Raw genomic sequence first — 21,386 nt, forward strand, 5'->3', positions numbered from 1 at the left:
TCTTAGAATTGTTTAGTGAACCAAAGGGATTCTTTAATGTTTTATTTAATATTTCATTGTATAAATAAAAACTTTCCAATAATTGCTGTAGTCAAATCCCAAAGAGAAATAAACACAAATACGTAAAAATATTACATTAGAAGCATCCTTATATTAAATTGACATCATAGAGGTTGTGTTACATAAATTCAAAGATGGTTTAATACTTCGATGAGTGAGGATGTGAAATAAATGCAACTTTCTCTTTCTTGCTCTTAAAATAAAACGCATATATTAGAGAGTTTAGTAGGTGACATACTCTTATGCACAATTAAGTAATTCTCCCTAAGGTACAGACCCTCACTACCAGTGTATTCCACCCTGTCTTGCCTCCAAAACTACTGTCTGAGCATATAAACAAAACGAATGGAAACATAGAGTATGTTTATAATCAGTTTACAAGAGGATGTCAAATCCCCTAGTTATATTCTCAAGTCAATTAACTTTTGCTGAAACTAAATAAGTTCATAGATAAGTACGTCCATCATAATTCTAGGTGGACATGATACCTCCTTTCACAAACATTGTTCAGTTAACTATATAAGTTGAGGGGAAAAATCTTTGTGAAAACCATATGCATGGCCTACCTTGCTCAGCCTTGATACAGTGGTTAGGAGCCTGGTCCTGCCTCAACTTTGATAACTCCCCAAGGAGACCTTAGCCCCTCTTAGAAGCAGATGGGGCTAGGGTTGAGGAGGTAGCAGGGAAAGGGGTGAAGAGGGAATTGGGGTTTACATGTAAAAAGAGAAAAGAAGATTTTTTGGTTTGTTTGTTTGTTTTTCTTCTTTGGAGTTCCTTGTCATGTAGGGATTTAAATAATGAAACCTCATATAAGCCTAGATATATCAGTTTGATTTTCAATACAGACATCTGTTTCCATCTTTGTCCTTTTATGTTCTATAACTTTTATTTCTTCCTACATTCCTATACCTTACCTTGGTTTCCTCTGCCCATTTGTTTATTTTCTGGCCTGTGTTCTTTTCTATTCTACACATTTTCTTCTTTAATTACTTTCACCTCTTTTGTTGTGTATTTTGTACATTTTGGAAAGTTTTCAATGACTATGGAATACTTCATTTCAAAGAATAAATAACATAAATTTTGTTTCATATTCAGTAGTTTTCAAAATAGTTATAGAGCTATAACATGACAGGTTTCATTTTCTGAACCAAATTTTCAATCTCTGGCAATGTCTTAAAGAAGCTAGAGCATATCTACTCAACCTGGCTTTTGTTTCTGGGAATAAAAATAGATAATGTGATTGACACCATTGCTTTACAAGGCCAATGCTAGCGAGCATTGTTAACTGTGGGGCACAGGAGATGACTCAGTTGGTAAAGTGGCAAGAATGAGGAAATCAGATTAGATCTCCAGAAGGAACACAAGTGTTGTGTCATGTGACTTATGTTTATGCCAGTAGTATATGGGGATCAAAGATATATTTGCAGAGCTCAATGACAAGGAAAATTGGTGAACACCAACTTCACTGAGAAAAACTATCTCAAAATTAAAATAAAATATGATTGAGGAAGTGACATGACATTGACCTCTGACATCCACAATCACCTATACATATACGTTAGCATTACAAGCATGCATATACACATGTAGACATGTAGCTATCATGATGCACTAAAATATATTTTAAAATAATGTCTGAAAAGTATAGAATCGTATTAACATTCTTATTAAAAAGTTAGAGACAGTTTATTTATTAGATTTATTCACTGAAAAGAATTCAAGTGATGAGTATTTTCTGCTTTGTGGTTTTGTTTGTGTATTGGTTTTATCTACATTAAAATCCCTTACCTATCTAAATGAACCCTGGGAGTTACTTGGCAAAAATGAAAACGTTGAACAAAACAGGAAGAATTCTAGAATATATTCACATCCACTTTATATTTCTTTTTCTACTTCAATATATTTTTGCAGACTGGGCATAAATATATACCTGGCTGTCATTATGTAAGTTAATGGCCTGCACTCTATGTACACCTTAAGGTAACATTCTTAGAAGTTAGATATAACTTCATAATGCATTGAAATCAAAACAATATATTACCAATCCAAAAAGGAAAACATTTCCATCATCCTCCTTTCTTTTTTCCCATGTCTTGATTTTCAAAATTTTTTTGATGCTTTTTATTACTCTTTGGAGTGAAAACATAATCACAGTATGATTCCCAAATGTGCTCCACATACTCAAAGTGAGACCACAGAAGGATTTGAAAGCAACACTTTCCTAGAGACTGTTGCTCATGGTGGGTACACCTCTGACGGTTAAATATTAGAATGAGAAAAGGGAGTTATTAGCTGTGAAAGTGATCCATCTCTGCTGCAAATGAAAAACTAAGCCATTTCTTTCAGTATGAAAATTTTATGTTTGTTTTGAAATAAGAAAGTGTACTTTTACACAAGAGAATGCACAAAAATATATCAGCATCCGTTCTTCAACCCTCAAAAGAAAACTCAAGTTTTGTTTAATTCAAACAAAATAACTGTTTTAAAAACAAATTGTGATAGTTTCATGGTTTTAAAAGAATCACCATATAGTTTAACATTTACTGTCAATTGAAATTGGTTAATTCTCAGTGGATCTGCATTCATTTATGTACTTGTTCAACTTTCAGCCTCTGAGCTTCAGCAATGCCTTTCCTCAAGACTTTATTATATAAGAAAACACCCTTATACCCCGGGCTCTAGAACAAATTCAGACAGGACAAGTGCTGGTTTATGACAAAAGTCTACTAGTGAGCCCATGATCTGATGTATTTGCTGGTCATGACCACTTGGAGTTTTGGGGCCCACAATACCAATAACAGAACTGTAGTATGGAGTCATGAGTACCACAACCCTCTGCCTTCTTGACTGAACTGTATAAATTTGTATGGATACCTAACATTTTCATAGTATCATGCTTTCAGCAACTTCATATACCTCATTTATTTTCAGCAATTGCCTTTTTCTTCTGTATTTGTGCCACTTTATTAGTTTCTTTGAATTTGAGGCCCTATTTAGTACTGTATATTCTAGGAACCAGGCTCTTACTCTGAGAAACAATCACTTGATTAAAAACCCAGGACAGTGTAGTGTGCATCACTGATGAGAACTCTACTGGTGGCACTACCGCTCTTTCTTCAATCTGACTCTTTTACCTGTAAAGCAGATGTGACACTGAAGGTGACTCTCTCCTGAATGGGCATTGTCTTCTCAGAATGGTGCTGTTTTCTTTTCACTGACTCACTGGAATAGCTTTAAGAAACATTGTCAACTCCCTTGGCTTTAAATCTCCTTCATTCACGTTTAACTTTTAGTACTCAGACCTGTGCTTAGGATATGAAAATGAGTGAAAAGGAACAATTTGACACCAGTGACAATATCTTTGAAAAGAGACAATTAAATTCACTTGTTTGTTTTACTTGAAGCTCTTTTCTGGGAACATAACTGCTCTTGAGATATATGCAATTGGCTGCAACAGGGGTACGTCATTGGCCTACATTATTGCTCTCTCTTCACCTCCAAATATAATAGTTTACTACTAAAATATGTGAACTGCCTTGTATGTAGTGACAATAAGTTTTTGAATTAATCATCTTTATTCTGCTGAGGCATTGCCTCAAAGCAAAGGAAAAAAAGCTACCTCTTGCAACCTCACCATCCCCTATTGATACTTTGCGAATTCTTCAACTTAAGTTATCTATCTGCTACTCTATCTCTCTATTCAGGCATACATGGTGTATCATCCACATGATATTTAAACAGATATTATCTTAGAATGGTAGCATTTCTTGTGTTTATATAATCTTTCCTCAGTTTTATTGTAAGCTCTTAAGGCAAAAAATCTTACATTTTGCTAGTGTTGTATTTTATGGGGCAACCAACACAATGAAAATATGTCTAGTAAATTCCTGCTGAAATGTATGTTGAAAAACAAATATGTTTGAACTCCTTGATGAAATGTCTCTATGCAAATAAGATCACCTTTATAAATATTCGATACCTATTTTCAATGTGAGTGTCAGGAATTTTGTCTACTTCTTGATAACTGCAGTATAAAGGCAATCAACATGATAGTTTTAGATTTCCTCCCTCTTGCCTTCTATTCAGATAAAGTTCCTAATTCAATTTATAGAGCAACTTAAATTCTTGAAAGTCTTATATCTTATCAAAAATCATACAATTATAATGTAGGAACTAACTACTGAAATCACAATAACCAAAATATCAAGGATGAAACATTCAAGTTGTGTTCTTAATTGTAGCTTGTTAGCAATATCATGTATCAAATGGAAAAGTATAGTTCATTATACAATGTTATACAGAAAAAACATACAATGAGAAGGATATGTCACATTAACTCAGACTTCACACATAAATCTTTTCCTGACAATTTTATCCTGAAAAATTGCTTTGTCTTAGTTTCCTTGTTATCTTACTATTTCCATAATGATGGATATAATATATGGAAAATCAGCCAGGCATTGGCAGTGCATGCCTTTAATCCCAGCAGGGAGGCAGAGGCAGGCAGATCTCTGTGAATTCAAGGTCAGCCTGGTCTACAGAGTGAGTTCCAGGACAGCCTTCAAAACTACAGAGAAACCCGCTCTAGAAAAACTGAAAGCAACAAAAGTATCAAAACTCTCTAAAATCAATTTACATACTACAGTAGTACACAAAAACAATCCTGAACTCATAAGTTCAGGTAATATTACACAAGATATGTATATTAATTTTAAATAAAATTCGTAGTTTTTTTTTTTTTTTTGGTTTTATGAGACAGGGTTTCTCTGTATTGTTTTGGAGGCTGTCGGTCCAGCCTGGCCTCAAATTCAGAGATCCGCCTGCCTCTGCCTCCCAAGTGATGGGATTAAAGGCGTGCGCCACCACCGCCCGGCAAAAATTCATACTTTTAATCAAAATAGATTTCATATTCTGATGGTAAATTGGGTTAATAATTTTTATTAAATTTCCACATCCATGTTCCCAGCCATCTTTGGATACTATTCATAGAACCTGGTTTTAAGCCTCTTTTGCTTTTCTGATATTGGAGAGTGTTACAGGAATTAATGGAAATGCCTTGATAACACAAACTGAATAATGGAGCAGACAAGACAATAACATGCTTTGACTAATTTATTAGCTAAATTTAATAAATTGGGAGGAAATTTTAATCACCTAAAGGGTGTTCTAGCTTTCCTTGCTATCCTTTAGTTTTCAACTTTGATTGTAATTAAAATTTAGGTATGTCATCTTCAATTTATATCACCAGAGGTGAGTGTCATTCCAAAATTAGCAGGCTTTTGCTTCCTCAGCCATTAGCAATTAAGTGAATCTGACTGGTTATTATTCCATGTAGATTTCCTTTGAATACACATTAACAGGTAACACTCAGCGAGTAACCACTTCATCCTCTCATCCTTGGTACCTAGTGCTGGTGAATCAATCCAATTAAAAAGCTTGCTAATGTTTGAAATTTTTGACAGCTTTAATCAGTGCAACTGTAAATAGTCCTGTTCCTTTACAGGAACAATACTGTTTCCATACACTGGTTAGTGATGGGGGTGAGGGCACTGAAATGAAACTTATGTTTGATTGAAATCTCTGGAGAGTTAAGAAACCTAATGTTCCAAATTACTGTCAGAAATTGGTATGTCTTAAAGTAAACATAAGCTTGAATTAAGCACACCATGGCTTTTAATGGCTGTTCACCAATTTCTCACATCATATTGTGCTGGTTTAAAAGAGAAATGTACTCCACAGGCTGTTATTTGAATACTGTCCCCAGATGGTAGTGTTGTTTGAGGAGATTTAGAAGATGAGGCCTTTGTTGAACAAGTATATCATTGAGAGGCACTTTGAGAATTTAAAGATTTGTCCCATTTTTAACTTCTCCCTGGTTCATGCTTGGGGCTGAATATGTGAGCCATTTTTGTCATTTGTCATACCCTCACTGTGTTATGATCCCTATCTTTCTGAATCTATGAGCCAAGAAAAACTTTCTTTTTCTCTAAGTGACTTTGGTCATGAAATTTTATCACAGAAACCCAAAAAAGTAACTGATACAGATACTATTATTATATATAAATATTATCCAAATATAGTCAATGATGGCTGGATCAAAATGACTTACTCTCTGTCAAATACCATCACTATCAACGAAGAAAGATGCATTATCTGATATCATCAGCTTTTAATATCCCTAAACCTACACTCACATTATCCTTCTTTTTTTTTTTTTTTTTGGTTTTTCCAGACAGGGTTTCTCTGTATTGTTTTAGAGGCTGTCCTGGAACTCACTCTGTAGACCAGGCTGGCCTCGAACTCACAGAGATCCGCCTGCCTCTGCCTCCTGAATGCTGGGATTAAAGGTGTGTGCCACCAATGCCCAGCTCCCTCACATTATCCTTAACACTGTTCTCCTCTACGCCTATCTCTAAGGACTATATTTTTCTCAGCATATCCCTAACTAAGTACATTTCATCAAGTATTAACATAGACAATAATATAAAAAGTCATTTTTCACATTGACATTACTAATTGAAGTTGCTTATGGTTGTATACAGTAAAACAATGTATTTTACGTATGTATGTTCCACAAGGTAAATCAGTACCCATCATCACTAGTCTTAAAATATAACTCTAGGCAGAGTTTCACAGAAACACATAATGCTAAAATATTTTATGAGTAGTACAATTCCAACAACATGTATGAACTCTAAATCTAACCTTACTCATAAATATTATAACAGTTATAATCTCACATAAATTATGAATCAGAAGATATTTTACTAGATCCAACTTTACCTAAAATAATTAGCATGTAACTTCTAAAACTGAAGCTTATCAAAATTGCCCGTGGTGCTGAAAGAAGGAATAACCATCATGCCACACAACCTTGCCAATGTTCTTCAGATTTTACTCACTGTATTTCACATATTTCTCAGTACAGGAGTGTCATTACTCTATCAAAGACAAAATTGTATAGATGTAAAGGACTGTGCAGCATGCAATACATATACATACTATCACTGTAAGAAGCAACAATGATACCTCACAGAAAGTGAATAAATTATACTTCACATACATGGTTCAATAAAGTAGTATGGCAACCTAGGGTCAGCAAACCACTAGTATCCTGCAGGAATTATACACATTTTTGCCTGATAGCCAATGACATTAGCTATGCAGTTTTAAATTCCTACAATGTACATCAATGATATGCTTTCTCTATGTGCTAACTAGCATTTGCTCTCACTGTTTCTTTTTTATTTTTTGAAATGCGAAGAAAGTGACTTATTTTTACTTGAAAGTATTATGACTTTTAAAATGGTTTATAAGTTTAACATTATTGTATTATTTTATTTATGCTTTTAACATTTCATGTAGAATAGATTTATCATATTTTCCACATTCCCAAATTCCTTCCAGATCCTATCCATTTTCTACCTACACAGATTCATGTTTTTTCTCTCTTTACAGCTAAAGAAAAAAAGTCATTACAATCATGAAGTCTGACTTTTGTCCTACAGCTTCTCTTGAGTCTTCTCTGTAGTGACATCCATTGTCATTCTACTGGGACATAACAGAAGGATTTCCTTTCCCAGCAACTGTTATTTAATAGCTTATTGTGTAGAGGTGGGATTTTGGCTAGCTTCATTTCCTCTTTGCTAGGATTTTGTTTGACTTGAGCTTTTGCAAGTCTTGTACTTGCTGCTGCCGTCTTTGTGATTTTAACTGCCCGTCTGCCCAGTAGTATATGGAAACTGCCATGATCCCTAGCTCTTAAGTCTTTCCATCACCTATTCCTCATAGATTGCTGAACCTTCAGGGAAGATTGTTATTAAGACATGCCATTCATGGATAAGTCCTCCACAATCTTTCACTTTCTGAATGTTGACCAGGTATGAATATCAGATCTAATTACAATCGAGTACATGAATAAGTTTTTTTAATGAGGGATGCCTAGTGTACACAACATGTCATTAAGATCATTTTATTCCTATGTTCAAATTGCAGAGAAAAGGGGCAGGTTTTTTCCAGGGCTGATGTCTTAGTTAGGGTTTCTTTCTGTGAAGAGACACCATGATCATGGCAAGCAACTTTTGCAAACAAAAAAAAAAATCTCAGGGTGGCTTGCTTACAGGTTTAGAGGTTTTGTTCATTATCATCAAGATGAGGAGCATTATGGCATGCATGATTGTGTGTAAGCAGAAATAGTGGTGGAATAGTAGTGGATGAGATTCCTATATTTTGTAGGAAACAGAAAACGGACTGTGACACTGAGCAATATCCTGAGCATAGGAAACCTCAAAGCCTCCCCCAATAGTAACACACTTCCTCTGACAAGGTCATACCCATCCCATCAGAGCCAGACCTCCTAATAATGCCGTACCCTATGAGATGGTGGTCTTCATGAAGAGGTTTTAATAAAGGTATTTGTTAGATTAATAGTTACAGATTATGTACCAGGATATATATTAATCTACTCAAGTAAGGATACCACATGTGCCACAGCCACATTGGTCTCCTTCAGATCATGTAAGTGCTGGTTAGTTGATACAGTTCATGAACTCTTTTTTAATTCATTTTGTTGTTCCTCAATATAACTTGCTCAGTTCACATAATCTTACTTATATTTGACACTGAACAACCAATTAGTGTGGTGTTTTATGAAAGACCACCTCTTCCTTTTCCAGCTTTGATGAGTTGTCAATTTTGTAAAGTTCAGTCAACAGCAACAAATGCTTTTCCCATTCCACTTTGGAATATACATTGGTGTTTTCCTTGTTCTGCTCACTTTTGGGCAGTCATTTTGGTGAGACTTCAGGGGTTTAGCTTCTGATTCTGATACTACTGGGAGTCAAATATTCACCCACACTCTTCTCAGATCTACCCCTACCTCTCTAACACCAACTCCACTATGATTATACATATATTCCTTGGAGGGAGTTCATTCATTATAAAATACTTGACCTACCAGGGTCACATTCTTAAGCATAACTGACTCCTCCTCTCCAAACAGTGGAAATAATAGTCATCCACTAATGACACAACTTTATTATGCTTCATTAATGTTCCAGGTCAATGAATGAAGGAGAGGAGAAATACAGAGTTCCAAGATAACCTGAGAAAACCAATGCATTTTGGAATTTACAATGCCCTTGTAAATTCAAGTCATTATTGTAATTGCCTGCACAAGAAAAAAACAATCAAAATTGCAGGATGGCAAATGTAGTCGAAATCTTTTCTCTGTGTCACTCTGTACACTGGACCAGTTTCTCTCCTGCCTACCAGTCCCCACATCTGCTTATAAAGTAATCACTCAGAGGCTTAATATTAATTATATTCATTTGGCCAATGGCTCAGGCTATTATTGGTTGACTCCTACATTTAAATCATCTCATTTATATTAATCTGAATATTGCCATGAGGTCCGAAGCTTACTGGTGATGCTTGAACATCTTTTTGCTTTGGCTTGGACTTCTTTTTGCTTTGGTGGTTGGATGGTGTCTCCTCTTGATCTCACCCTTCTTCACCTGTATCTTCTTTTAGATTTCCCACCTAGCTATATTCAATCACTGCCATAAGCCAAAGTAGTTTCATTCATCAACCAATTAAAGCAACATATATTCACAGCATTCAGAAGGACATCCCACATCAAGGGAAGTAGGGGATAACCACACACTATCCCTAACTGAGGAACTATAGGCATTAATTACTTTTATGTAATTATAATTGAGTTGCAGTGGTGTATTTATAAAGTTTTGGCTTTCATTCACTTAATACCTTTTTGTGTTAGAAAATTAGTACTTAGGTTTTCATCATTCACATGAGTAAAATGAGTAATTGAGTTCTATATTCTATATTCTATATTTTAGAATCTGAATTAGAACATTCTGTGTTTGCAATTGTGGTTTTTTTCTGTTCATACTTATAGGTTTTCAAGTATTCTTGTTATAATCTTGGGTAAAACATGTGGTTTGTAAGTATTTGGCACTTAGTTTCTTTATGTCTCCATATTCTATATCAAACACTGATTATTTGTCAATTTATTTCATTAGAGTGTATCCAGCATCTTTATGATTACTTCATTGTAGGGAGAGATCTTATGTACCCGTAGCACTGAACATGACTATTTGGTCACAGGTATGTAGACTGTACAGGAGATAAGAGAACTAGGGGAAGGATACATGCTAACTTTGGGTTCCAGTAGAGTCTCAGAGAGTGGTGGGCAGACCTTCAGTTCTCAAATTTCTTGGCTTCTCATGTAAGTGACATCTGCCTCAGTAAAATATCTTATGACATCCCAACTTTGTGTGACTTAATATTTCCACAATATCTGGTGCCAGGAGTCAGGAAGTTAGTTTACCCAGGCTATGTGCATGACATATGGACCCCTGAGTCTAGGTATCCCAGGAGTAGTCCCTCCTAAGTCACCTGGATTTCCCAACTCAATCCTGTACTCTGTTGAGGTAGTTCTCTTCAACCAAATGGGGTTCCATCTCATTTGTTCTCCGGCCACCGCCAGCTTCAGTTCCAGATAGCCCAGAGTTGCTGATTCCCTGCTTGCCAGCATGTCTGGCTCCCTCCACTGCCACCACAGAGCCACAAGAGCCTGCCACGGATTTCCAGAGCAGCCTGATTTTCTCTTAACAGCAGCCTTCCAAACTCAACACTTTCTTCCCCGCAGGTTCCCACAATTTGCATGGGCCTCTTTTGCCCTTCTTTCAACAAAATTCACCCTGCTAATTTTCTGTGAAAGCTGTTTAGAATTTGTCAGAGTTTCTTTGGAATATACCAACCTTCAGTGGCAGAACTGTGCTTGACAGTTCACCCATGTCACCAGCTGGCCAAGCACAGTAACTGCAAGTAAAAGTCCACACCTCAGCCCAAATTTGCTGAAGGTAAACTTGGTATTCTGGGAGTTTAAGATTTACTTATTACTCTATATCAATGGTAGATGATCTTATGATCCAAAACATTAGGGATCACATTGCTTCTTGTATAAATGACATCCTGGGAGAGGATTATAACATGCATCAAATACATTTATGTCTAATGCTAAGGATTAATTTCATAATCAACATAATATCCTGGTAGAGAGGTCTTGATCATAGGGTCGAAAGCAGGTAAATTGTGTAAACTATTGCTAAACTAGAGATGAGAATTCAAAACCTTGAAGACAATAATAAGTAAATGACAGACAGGTTGAATACCTGATAACTTAACAATCACCACCTTGGGGGAGGATTGGTTCCATGACTCTTGCCCTAATTAAAAAAAATAGGAGCATTTCAGGATGACCTTACCAGGCTAGCAGAAACAACTTTTTCAATGTCTGATGACTCAATTAATAAAACTCAAAGACAGGAACTTCAGATAGGGAAACTTACAGAAAAAATCATTCCATGTCAGAGGATAATGACCAGGTATCAGGCAGAACACTGTTCCTGGAAGGTACCCTAAATGCCATTCAGATAATATCTAAGAATGAGAACATTAAAGGTTGGAATTGCATATAAATGATGAATCCAAGAAACTGACAGATTCTATGAAGTTTGTGGAAATTTATTTTACCCAAGAACTTTAACTGGTCAGGGAAACAGTGATTAATAGATGGCAGGTGTCATAAACCCTCCAATCTGATACATCAAAAACAAACATACGAGCAAAAGGTCATGAAAGAGGTTTGCCTACACCTCTCAGATGCCGGGAAGACTTTCTTATGGTTGTTGCACCCTCTTCTATGGTCTACCAGTTTCTATAACTGAACGACAGGCAAAAAACCCACCAAATGTCTTCATCGGTTATCAATGGGAGCAAATACAGATGAAGGATTTGAAGGTAATCAAGGAAGCTGTTGTTTCTTATGGTCTTCACTCACCCTATGTCAGGGAACTCCTGAACTCATGGGCAGTATTGAATAGAATGACGCCTAAGGATTGGAGCAAATTGGCCACAGCAGTGCTAGAAAATTCATCTCAAATACAATGGAGAATTGAAGGGAAGAAATAAATGTCCTTGAGCTTCAAGTCTAAAAGAAAGGTTATGAAGCTCCCCAAGATAATATTCTTGGTGAAGTGCCTATGCTGACCCACAGACTCATGCTGCATATGATGAACAAATCTTGTCTTTTTGCTGTAGAGCAGCCCTTAATGCTTTGAATAAGGTTCATGAACCTGGAGAGAAAGTGGAACCATATACCAAAGTGGTACAGTGACCCAGAGGAAGGTTTAGTGAATTCTTACAAAGACTGTCAAGAATAGTAAAATTACAGGTAAATAATTCAGATTCTAGGCAAATACTTACAGAATCTCTATAAGAATGCAAATCCACAATGTAAGCAGGTACTTTGGCCATTAAAAATCAGATAAGCACAATTGGAGGAATAGGTCTAAGATACAGCTAACCTTGAATATAAAGATCAAGATACAGAAACTTGGGTGGGAGGGGTGATTTATAAAGGTTTGAAGAGGCACCAAGAGGCCAAATGCCTTAACCATGAGGATATAGAAACTTGGGTATGTTTAAAAAGTCTTGGGAATACCTGATGCTTTAACTGTGGTAAGAAAGGACATCTAAGAAGAAATTGTAGGCAAGACATTTCTAGAAATAATGTAACTGCTAGGAATGACTCAAATGGAAAACCTCAGCCTTCTGGATTATGTAGGAGATGTGGCAAAGGCGGCACATCTCTGATTTGATATTAAAAGGTAAATTAATGCTTTGTCAACTAACTGGAAGGGATCCATCAGAAATTATTGAACTCTTAACTAATGAAGAAATGTCCTCCTTATGGAAGGATAATGAATATTGGTAAAGGTCCTGCAGTAACTTTTTGGGAATGATTAGTGACAATTATCCCAAAACAGAGAGAAACAAATTCATAAAGAAAACAATTTGGATCCTTCCACGTATAGTAAGAAAATTGCCAATCTTTGGAGTTCCTACATTCTGCTCTGATGCAACCAAGTCAGGAAAAGCAGGTTATAAATTAGGAAATATAAGTAAAGTAATTCAAAGCCCTTACAACTCTGAATGAAAGGCAGAGTTGTATCCCATGCTGATGGTACTAATGAACTGTGCAGAACTTCTCAATATAGTTACGTACTCTCAGTATGCAGAGAGAATTGTTGTACACAATGAGACTGCTGAATTTATTCCTGATGATATGAATTAACACATATATTTATATTATATATTATATATTATATATTTAACACACAACAGATCCCATCTGCCAGGTCCTCTAGCACAATGTAATAATGAGACTGATCGTTAGTTAATAGGAACTGTGCTAGAAGCTTTGTTAAAAGCAAAGGCTTAAAAGGGGATTTTTTTCTATCACTTCACAACAAGCCATGGAAATAATAAGAAACTGCCCCACATATTCATTCTATAATCAAGATCCATTAACAGCAGGCAGTAATCCCAAAAGGTATTCATAAAAATTAATTTTGGCAAGTGGATGTGTTTCTCTTTCCAGAATTTGGAAGTTTAAAATATGTGCTCCATAGACATATTTTCATGGTTGCAATTGGTTGCTCTTAGCTCAGAAACAGCTGATTCTATTATCACACACCTCTTTTTTTTTTTTTTTTTTTTGGTTTTTACGAGACAGGGTTTCTCTGTATTGTTTTGGAGCTATTGGTCCAGCCCAGCCTCGAACTCACAGAGATCCACCTGCCTCTGCCTCCCGAGTGCTAGGATTAAAGGCATGTGCCACCACTGCCCGGCTATCACCCACCTCTTAGAGATAATGGTGTCTATGGGTATAGCTGCACAAATAAAAACTTTCAATGCTCCGGCATATGTCTACAGCAAATTGGAACAGTTTTTCAAATATCATAATATAAAACGCATAACTGGTATACAATACAATCCCAAAGGACAAGCAGTGTTTCAGAGAGCTAACCACACTTTAAAGAAATGTTCCATAAACAGTCAGGGGGAACAAAGACCCCCCAAACACTGATTACATTATGCTTTCTTAGTACTAATTAGAAAGTGCAAACAGGTGAAGAAAGACACTGGATTACAGAGAAAACTTCTGAACTAAATCATTCAAGGATGTAATGACATCAGTTTAGTAACTAGGAAATGTGTTATGTTGGGGAAGGGATTTTGCTTTTGTTTCTGTAGGAAACAAAGTAGACATCACAAAAGGAAAGGAAATTCTTTTTTCTTGTCTTAACAGGAAAACCCATCTCCAAACAACAAGAAGATACTGAATGTGTAGACAAGTAAAGAAGAGAGGGTGACTAGCCAACAAAACGATCAAACACAGAAAAATCTGATATTTGGTATCAATATCTAATTTTCATAATTTATGTCTTTATAAAATCTATTTCTCTTTACTTCATAATAATCTTTTGGTCCCAATTCATTTACACCAAAGCTGGATTTGCAACTGGATGTGGCTTTACTCCTCCAAATCCAAGCATGTTGTTAAAATGAAATTCAGAGTTTCTGTTTCATATCAAGAAGCCAACTGATGTAAGACAGAAGAAAGCAAAAATCTAGGGAATGTCATCTGGTTATACATGATTCTTTCTCTGAATGTCTAATTTACCTCAAATTTCTATCTTCCTTATTGATGCATTTCTCAGGATGCATACCTATAAAAGTTGAGATTTCTTTGTTGATATTAATGTTTGTGTTTTCCACATAAAACAAATATATTAACAGCAATGTTAGGACACTTTGGAAAGAAAATGGGGCCCCACTTATTCTATTCTACCTGATCTGACTTCATGAATCTGAACTGACAATTACTACCCTGAAATTGGTTTAGGAGTACATTGCTCTAGGCAACTCCAGAATAATTAACTGATATGGTGCACCTTCTTTTTTTAATTTTTTATTTTAATTTTAAATAGCTTGTTTTACATGCCAATCCCAGTTCCCTCTCACTCCCCTGCTCCCGCACTCCCCATACCCTCCAGCCTCCCACCCTATTGCCAATTCCTTCCACATAGGGGATGTCTAGAGTCTGTCATTTCATCCAGGGTAGGGTCCAGGCACTCCCCTAAGAGTCCAGGCTGAGAAAGCATACCTCTTTGTCCTATGGGCACACAATGACTGTTTGTATTCCAGGGATAGACACTGATCCACTGCTCAGGGCCCCATAGGTTGCCCAGGCCTTCTCACTTACACTCACATTCGGGGGGTCCAGATCAGTCCCATGCTAGCCTCCCCGCTGTCGTTCTGGGGTCCAAGAGCTGTCCCCTGTTCAGATCAGCTGTCTCTGCTGGTTTAGCCAGCCCATTCTTTGCCAATTTTCTCATCACTCCTCTCTCTCTGTCACTGGAAGGTTCCTTGGGTTCAGATCAGTACTTAATTGTGCATGTTTGCCTCTGCTTCCATCAGTCATGGATGAAGGTTCCCGGAAGGTTATAGACATCAAGTTCATTATCAGGAATGGGCATTCAAGGTGGTCTCTCCACTATTTCTTAGCTTGCCAATTGGTGTCATCCCTTTAGATCACTAGAGGTCACTCTGGTGCCTGATCTGTCTTCTAACCTATGATTACCTCTTCCCGCTATTCTACCCACACACTCAAACTTCCTGTTCCCCCATGACCTACTCTCTGCACCTTCTTATTATACACTCTGGCAAGAACCTCAGAAATGAACTTCAATAAAGATAAGAACTCGAATCAAGAACTTCAATCAATCAACACCCAAAAAACAGAGACTGGGTGAATATGTTGTAGCTAGTCCACTTGGGATTTTCACTACACAAATATTTTCTTCCTATAGGATCCCATGAGTATATCATTGTCCCATTTTAGTAGGAAGTAATTTTGAGAGTACTATGCTTCCCTTTCCTTAATGTTGATATTACAACATAATTTACCCCTGTTAGAGTTAGTTTTCAATTATTTAGGGTTGGGATTGGAAGGAGGTGTTCAGACTTGTGCATCCCTTTCAAATTAGTTTAGCATTTAGATGGGGAAGATATAATTAGGATAGGATATAGGTAGATGGGAAATTTTAGTTTTGTTTTAAGTCTAAATATTTTCGTAGACTGAAAGGGTTATTGTAGGGAGTGGCCATACATACATGTAGCACTGACTATGGCCATTTGGGTGTGGTCACAGGTATGTAGAATGTACAGGGTATAAAAGAGCTGGGGCAGGGAAGGAGAAACGCTCTTTTTGGGTTGCAGTCCAGTAGAGTCTCAGAGAGCAGCGAGCAGACTTTTGGTCCTCAGCCTTCTTGGATTCTCATATAAGTGACTTCTTCATTAATAAAATATCGTATGACATCCCTACTTTGTGCAGCTTATCATTCCATTATACTTCATGTGTCTAGTAAGTTTGAAAATCTGGAGAAATAATTCTAACAGATGCTTTCTTTCCTGTCAAGATTATTTCAACTGTTTTGAGTCTTGTCTCTTTCCACTCAGTTTTCAGGATATGCTTTCCTGTAATTATGAAATGGTTCCTCAAATTTTGAAGGTAATCACCTTTAATGCAGAGATGAGTTGTGCAGAATTAAAGTCTTTTCTAAAGTGACACTTCTTTATTAGAAAAGCATGCCTCTTCTTTATTAAATCCAAACCTTAAGTCCCACACTATTAATTATACTTCTTTTATTTTATTTTATTTTCCAGTTTAAATTTAGATAAGAAACAAGGTAGCTTCACAAGTCAGTTCCAGGTTCCTCTCCCTTTCCCTCCCCACCTCCCATGCCCTCCCCCCAACCCACCACCCCGTTATCCCATCATTCCCCCAGGGAGGTTGAGGCCCTCCATGGGGGTGTCCATAGTCTGTCATTTCATATAGGGCAGGGCCTAGACCTTCCCCAAGAGTTCAGGGTGAGAGTGCACCTCACATTGTTCTATGGGAGTCCAAAGACCGTGTGTATACTTGGGATGGGTACTGATCTGCTGCCCAAGGGTCAATAGATTACCTAGGCCTTCTCACTGACACGCAGATTCAGGGGGTCTTGATCAGTCCCATGCTGGATTCCCAGGCTGATGCCTGGGATTCAAGAGTTAACCTTTGTCTGGTCAGCTGTTTCTGGGGGTTAAACCAGCCCATTCTTAATCTCATTGATCATCAGTCCTCCCTCTCTGTTACTGGCTTTCTTGAGTTCAGCTTATTACTTAACCAAGGGAGTCTGCCTCTTCTTCGATCAGCCACTAAATAAAGTTTCTGTTTTCCAGACTCTCTGGCCATAGGATTGTAGGCTGGCACTCCCCAGATCTATGTCTAAAATCCATATATGAGAGAGTACATGCCATGTTTCTCTTTTTGTGACTGGGTTACCTCACTCAGGATGGTTTCTTCTAGTGTCATCCATTTGCCTGCAAATCTTATGATTCCATTATTTTTTTCTGCTGAATAGTACTCCATTGTGTAGATGTACCACATTTTCTCTATCCACTCTTCGGGTGAGGGACATCTAGGTTGCTTCGAAGTTCTGGCTATTATAAATAAAGCTGCTATGAACATAGTGGAACAGACATCTTTGTTGTATGAATGGGCATCATTTAGATATATGCCTAATAGTGGAGTTGCTGGGTCTAGTGGTAGGGTTATTCCCATTTTCCTGAGGAATCTCCATACTGATTTCCAAAGTGGCTGAACCAGTTGGCTCTCCCACCAGCAATGGAGGAGTGTCCCCCTTTCACCACATCCTCTCCAGCATAAATTGTCATTGGTGTTTTTGATTTTAGCCATTCTGACAGGAGTGAGATAGTATCTCAGAGTTGTTTTGATTTGCATTTCCCGGATGGCTAAGGATGTTGAGCACTTTCTCAAGTGCCTCTCAGCCATTTTAGACTCCTATATTAAAAACTCTCTATTTAGTTCTGCAGCCCACTTTTTAATTGGGTCCTTTGATGTTTTGGAGACTTGCTTCTTGAGTTCTTTGTAAATTTTGGCCATCAACCCTCTGTCAGATTAGTGGGATTAGTGAATATGTTTTTCCCATTCTGTGGGCTGCCTTTTTGTCTTGCTCACTGTGTCCTTTGCCTTACAGAAGCTTCTCAGTTTCAGTAGGTCCCATTTATTAATTGTTGATCTCACTGTCTGTGCTACTGGTGTTATGTTCAGGAAGCTGTCTCCTGTACCAATTCGTTCAAGGGTATCACCCACTTTCTCTTCTAAGAGGTTCAGTGTGGCTGGATTTATGTTGAGGTCTTTGATCCATATGGACTTAACTTTTGTGCATGGCGATAAACATGGATCGATCCGCATTCTTCTACATGCCAGTCTCCAGTTATGCCAGCACCATTTGTTGAAGATGCTTTCTTTATTCCATTGTATATTTTTAGCTTCTTTGTCAGATGTTCGTATGCGTGTGGGTTAACACTCGGGTTTTCAATTGATTCCATTGGTCTACCTGTCTATTTTTGTGCCAATACCAAGCTGTTTTCAGGACTATAGCTCTATAATAGAGCTTGAGGTCAGGGATGGTGATGCCTCCGGACGTGGCCTTGTTGAACAGGATGGTTTTGGCTATCCTGAGTCTTTTGTTTTTCCATACAAAATTGATTATTGTTCTTTCAAGGTCTGTGAAGAATTGTGCTGGGATTTTAATGGGGATTGCATTGAATCTGTAGATTGCTTTTGGCAGGATTGCCATTTTTACTACATTGATCCTACCTATCTTAGAGCATGGGAGATCTTTCCATTTTGTGAGGGCTTCTTTAATTTCTTTCTTTAAAGATTCAAAGTTCTTACGATACAGGTCTGTCACTTGTTTGGTTAGTGTTACCCCAAGGTATTTTATGTTGTTTGTGGCAATTGTAAAGGGAGATATTTCTCTGATTTCTTTTTTAGCCCTTTTATAATCTGTATATAGTAGGGCCACTGATTTTCTTGAGTTGATCTTGTAGCCTGCGACTTTGCTGAAGGTGTTAATCAGCTGTAAGAGTTCTCTGGTAGAGTTCTTTGGGTCATTGATGTAAACTATCATATCGTCTGCAAACAGTGAAAGTTTGACCTCTTCCTTCCCAATTTGTATCCCCTTGATCCCCCTTTGTTGTCATATGGCAATAGCTAGAACTTCAAGTACCATGTTGAAAAGGTATGGAGAGAGTGGACAGCCTTGTTTTGTTCCTGATTTTAGAGGAATTGCGTTGAATTTCTGTCCATTTAGTTTGATGTTGGCTGTTGGTTTACTGTATATAGCTTTTATTATGTTTAAGTAACTCCCTGTGATCCCAGATCTCTCCAAGACCTTTATCATGAAGGGGTGTTGGTTTTTTTCAAAGGCTTTTCCAGCATCTAGTGAGATGATCATGTGATTTTTGTTTTTCAGCTTGTTTATATGGTGGATTACGTTGATGGATTTTCATATGTTGAACCATCCCTGCATCCCTGGGATGAAACCTACTTGAGTGTGGTGAAAGATTGTTTTGATGTGTTCTTGGATCTGATTTGCCAGTATTTTATTGAGTATTTTTGCATCAATGTTCATGAGGGATATTGGTCTGAAGTTCTATTTCTTAGTTGTATCTTTGTGTGGCTTGGGGGGTCAAGGTTATTGAAGCCTCATAGACAGAGTTTGGCAAAGCCCCTTCTGCTTCTATTGTGTGGAACACTTTGAGAAGAATTGGTATAAGCTGTTCTTTGAATTTCTGGTAGAATTCTGCACTGAGGCCATCTGGATCTGGACTTTTTTTGGTTGGGAGTATTTGATGACTGCTTCTATTTCCATAGGGGTTATAGGTCTATTTAAATTGCTTATCTGTTCTTGATTTAGTTTTGGCAAGTGATAGCTATCCAGGAAGTCATCCATTTCCTTTCAATTTTCGAATTTTGTGGAGTACAGGTTTTCAAAATATGACCTAATGATTCTCTGGATTTCCTCAGAGTCTGTTTTTATGTCCCCTTTTCACTTGTGATTTTGTTAATTTGCGTGTTAACTCTCTGCTGTTTGTTAAGTTTGGACAAAGGTTTGTCTATCTTACTGATTTTCTCAAAGATCCAACTCTTCGTTGCATTGATTCTTTGTATTATTTTCCTGGTTTCTACTTTATTGTTTTCAGCCCTCAATTTGATTATTTCCTGGCATCTACTCCTCCTGGGGGAGTTTGCTTCTTTGTGTTCTAGAGCTTTCAGCTGTGATGTTAATTTTCTGGTATAACTGTTCTCCTGTTTCTTCTTGTGAGCATAGTGCTATAATCTTCCCCCGTAGCACTGCTTTCAAAGTGTCCCATAGGTTTGGGTATGTTGTGTCTTCATTCTCATTGAATTCGAGGAAGTCTTTAATTTTTTTTTTATTTCCTCTTTGACCCAGGGATGGTGCAGTTGAGCATTATTCAATTTCCATGAGTTTGTAGGTTTTCTGCAATTTGTGTTGTTGTTGAATTCTAATTTTAAAGCATGGTGGTCTGATAAGATGCATGGAGTTAACAATTTTTTGTAGCTGCTGAGGTTTAATATGTTGCCCAGTATGTGGTCGATTTTTGAGAAGGTTCCATGTGGTGGTGAGAAGAAGGTATATTCTTTTTTATGTGGATGAAATGTTCTATAGATATCTGTTAATCCCAGTTGGGTCATTACTTCTATTAGACCCTTTGCTTCTTTGTTGATTTTCTGTCTGGTATTCCCGTCTAGTGGTGAGAGTGGTGTGTTGAAATCTCCCACTATAAGTGTGTGGGGCTTTAGATGCGATTTAAGTTCTAATAATGTTTCTTTAACGAATGTGGATACCTTTGTATTTGGGGCATATTTGTTCAGGATAGACACTTCATCTTGGTGGGTTTCACCTGTGATCTGTATGTAATGACCTCTTTCATCTCTTTTGATTGATTTTATTTTAAAGTCCAGTTTGTTAGATATTAGGATTGCTACCCCTGCTTGTTTCTTGGTTCCATTTGATTGAAAAAATTTTTCGCTACCTTTAACTCTCAGGTAATGTCTGTCTTTGATGGTGAGGTGTGTTTCTTGTATGCAGCAGAAGGAAGGGGCCTGTCTTCGAATCCATTCTGCTAGTCTCTGTCTTTTTATGGGTGAGTTAAGGCCATTAATATTGAGGGATATTAATGACCATTGATTGCTCATCCTTCTTTGATTAAAAATATGGAATGCTTCACGAATTTGCCTGTCATCCTTGCCAGGAGCCATGCTAATCTTCTCTGTATCGTTCCAGTTTTAGTATATGTGCTGCCGAAGCGAGCACTAATTATACTTCTTATACATGAAAATTCAGAGTATGATTCTGCTTGGTACTAGTACATTAGCAAGTTAATTGAATTATTTTATTTCACAGAAATTGTAAATATACTATTTTTCTTTACTGGACATATCTATATAAAATTTTAAGCATATCATATGTATTTTAAAATTTTACAATTATTTATCTCTCTCTCTCTCTCTCTCTCTCTCT

The 21,386-nt window shown here is 37.1% G+C and overlaps 1 non-coding gene across 1 annotated transcript; it reads right to left on the reverse strand.

Moving 5' to 3' along the window:
• Positions 1-21,073: 21,073 nt before the first annotated feature.
• LOC121137291 lies at positions 21,074-21,179 on the reverse strand. Its single transcript, XR_005874553.1, has one exon. It is a non-coding gene; the product is annotated as a U6 spliceosomal RNA (small nuclear RNA).
• Between the last annotated feature and the right edge of the window lie 207 nt (positions 21,180-21,386).

Source organism: Mesocricetus auratus, unplaced genomic scaffold, assembly GCF_017639785.1.
Source record: "Mesocricetus auratus isolate SY011 unplaced genomic scaffold, BCM_Maur_2.0 Super-Scaffold_100676, whole genome shotgun sequence".
In the NCBI taxonomy this organism is placed as follows: domain Eukaryota; kingdom Metazoa; phylum Chordata; class Mammalia; order Rodentia; family Cricetidae; genus Mesocricetus; species Mesocricetus auratus.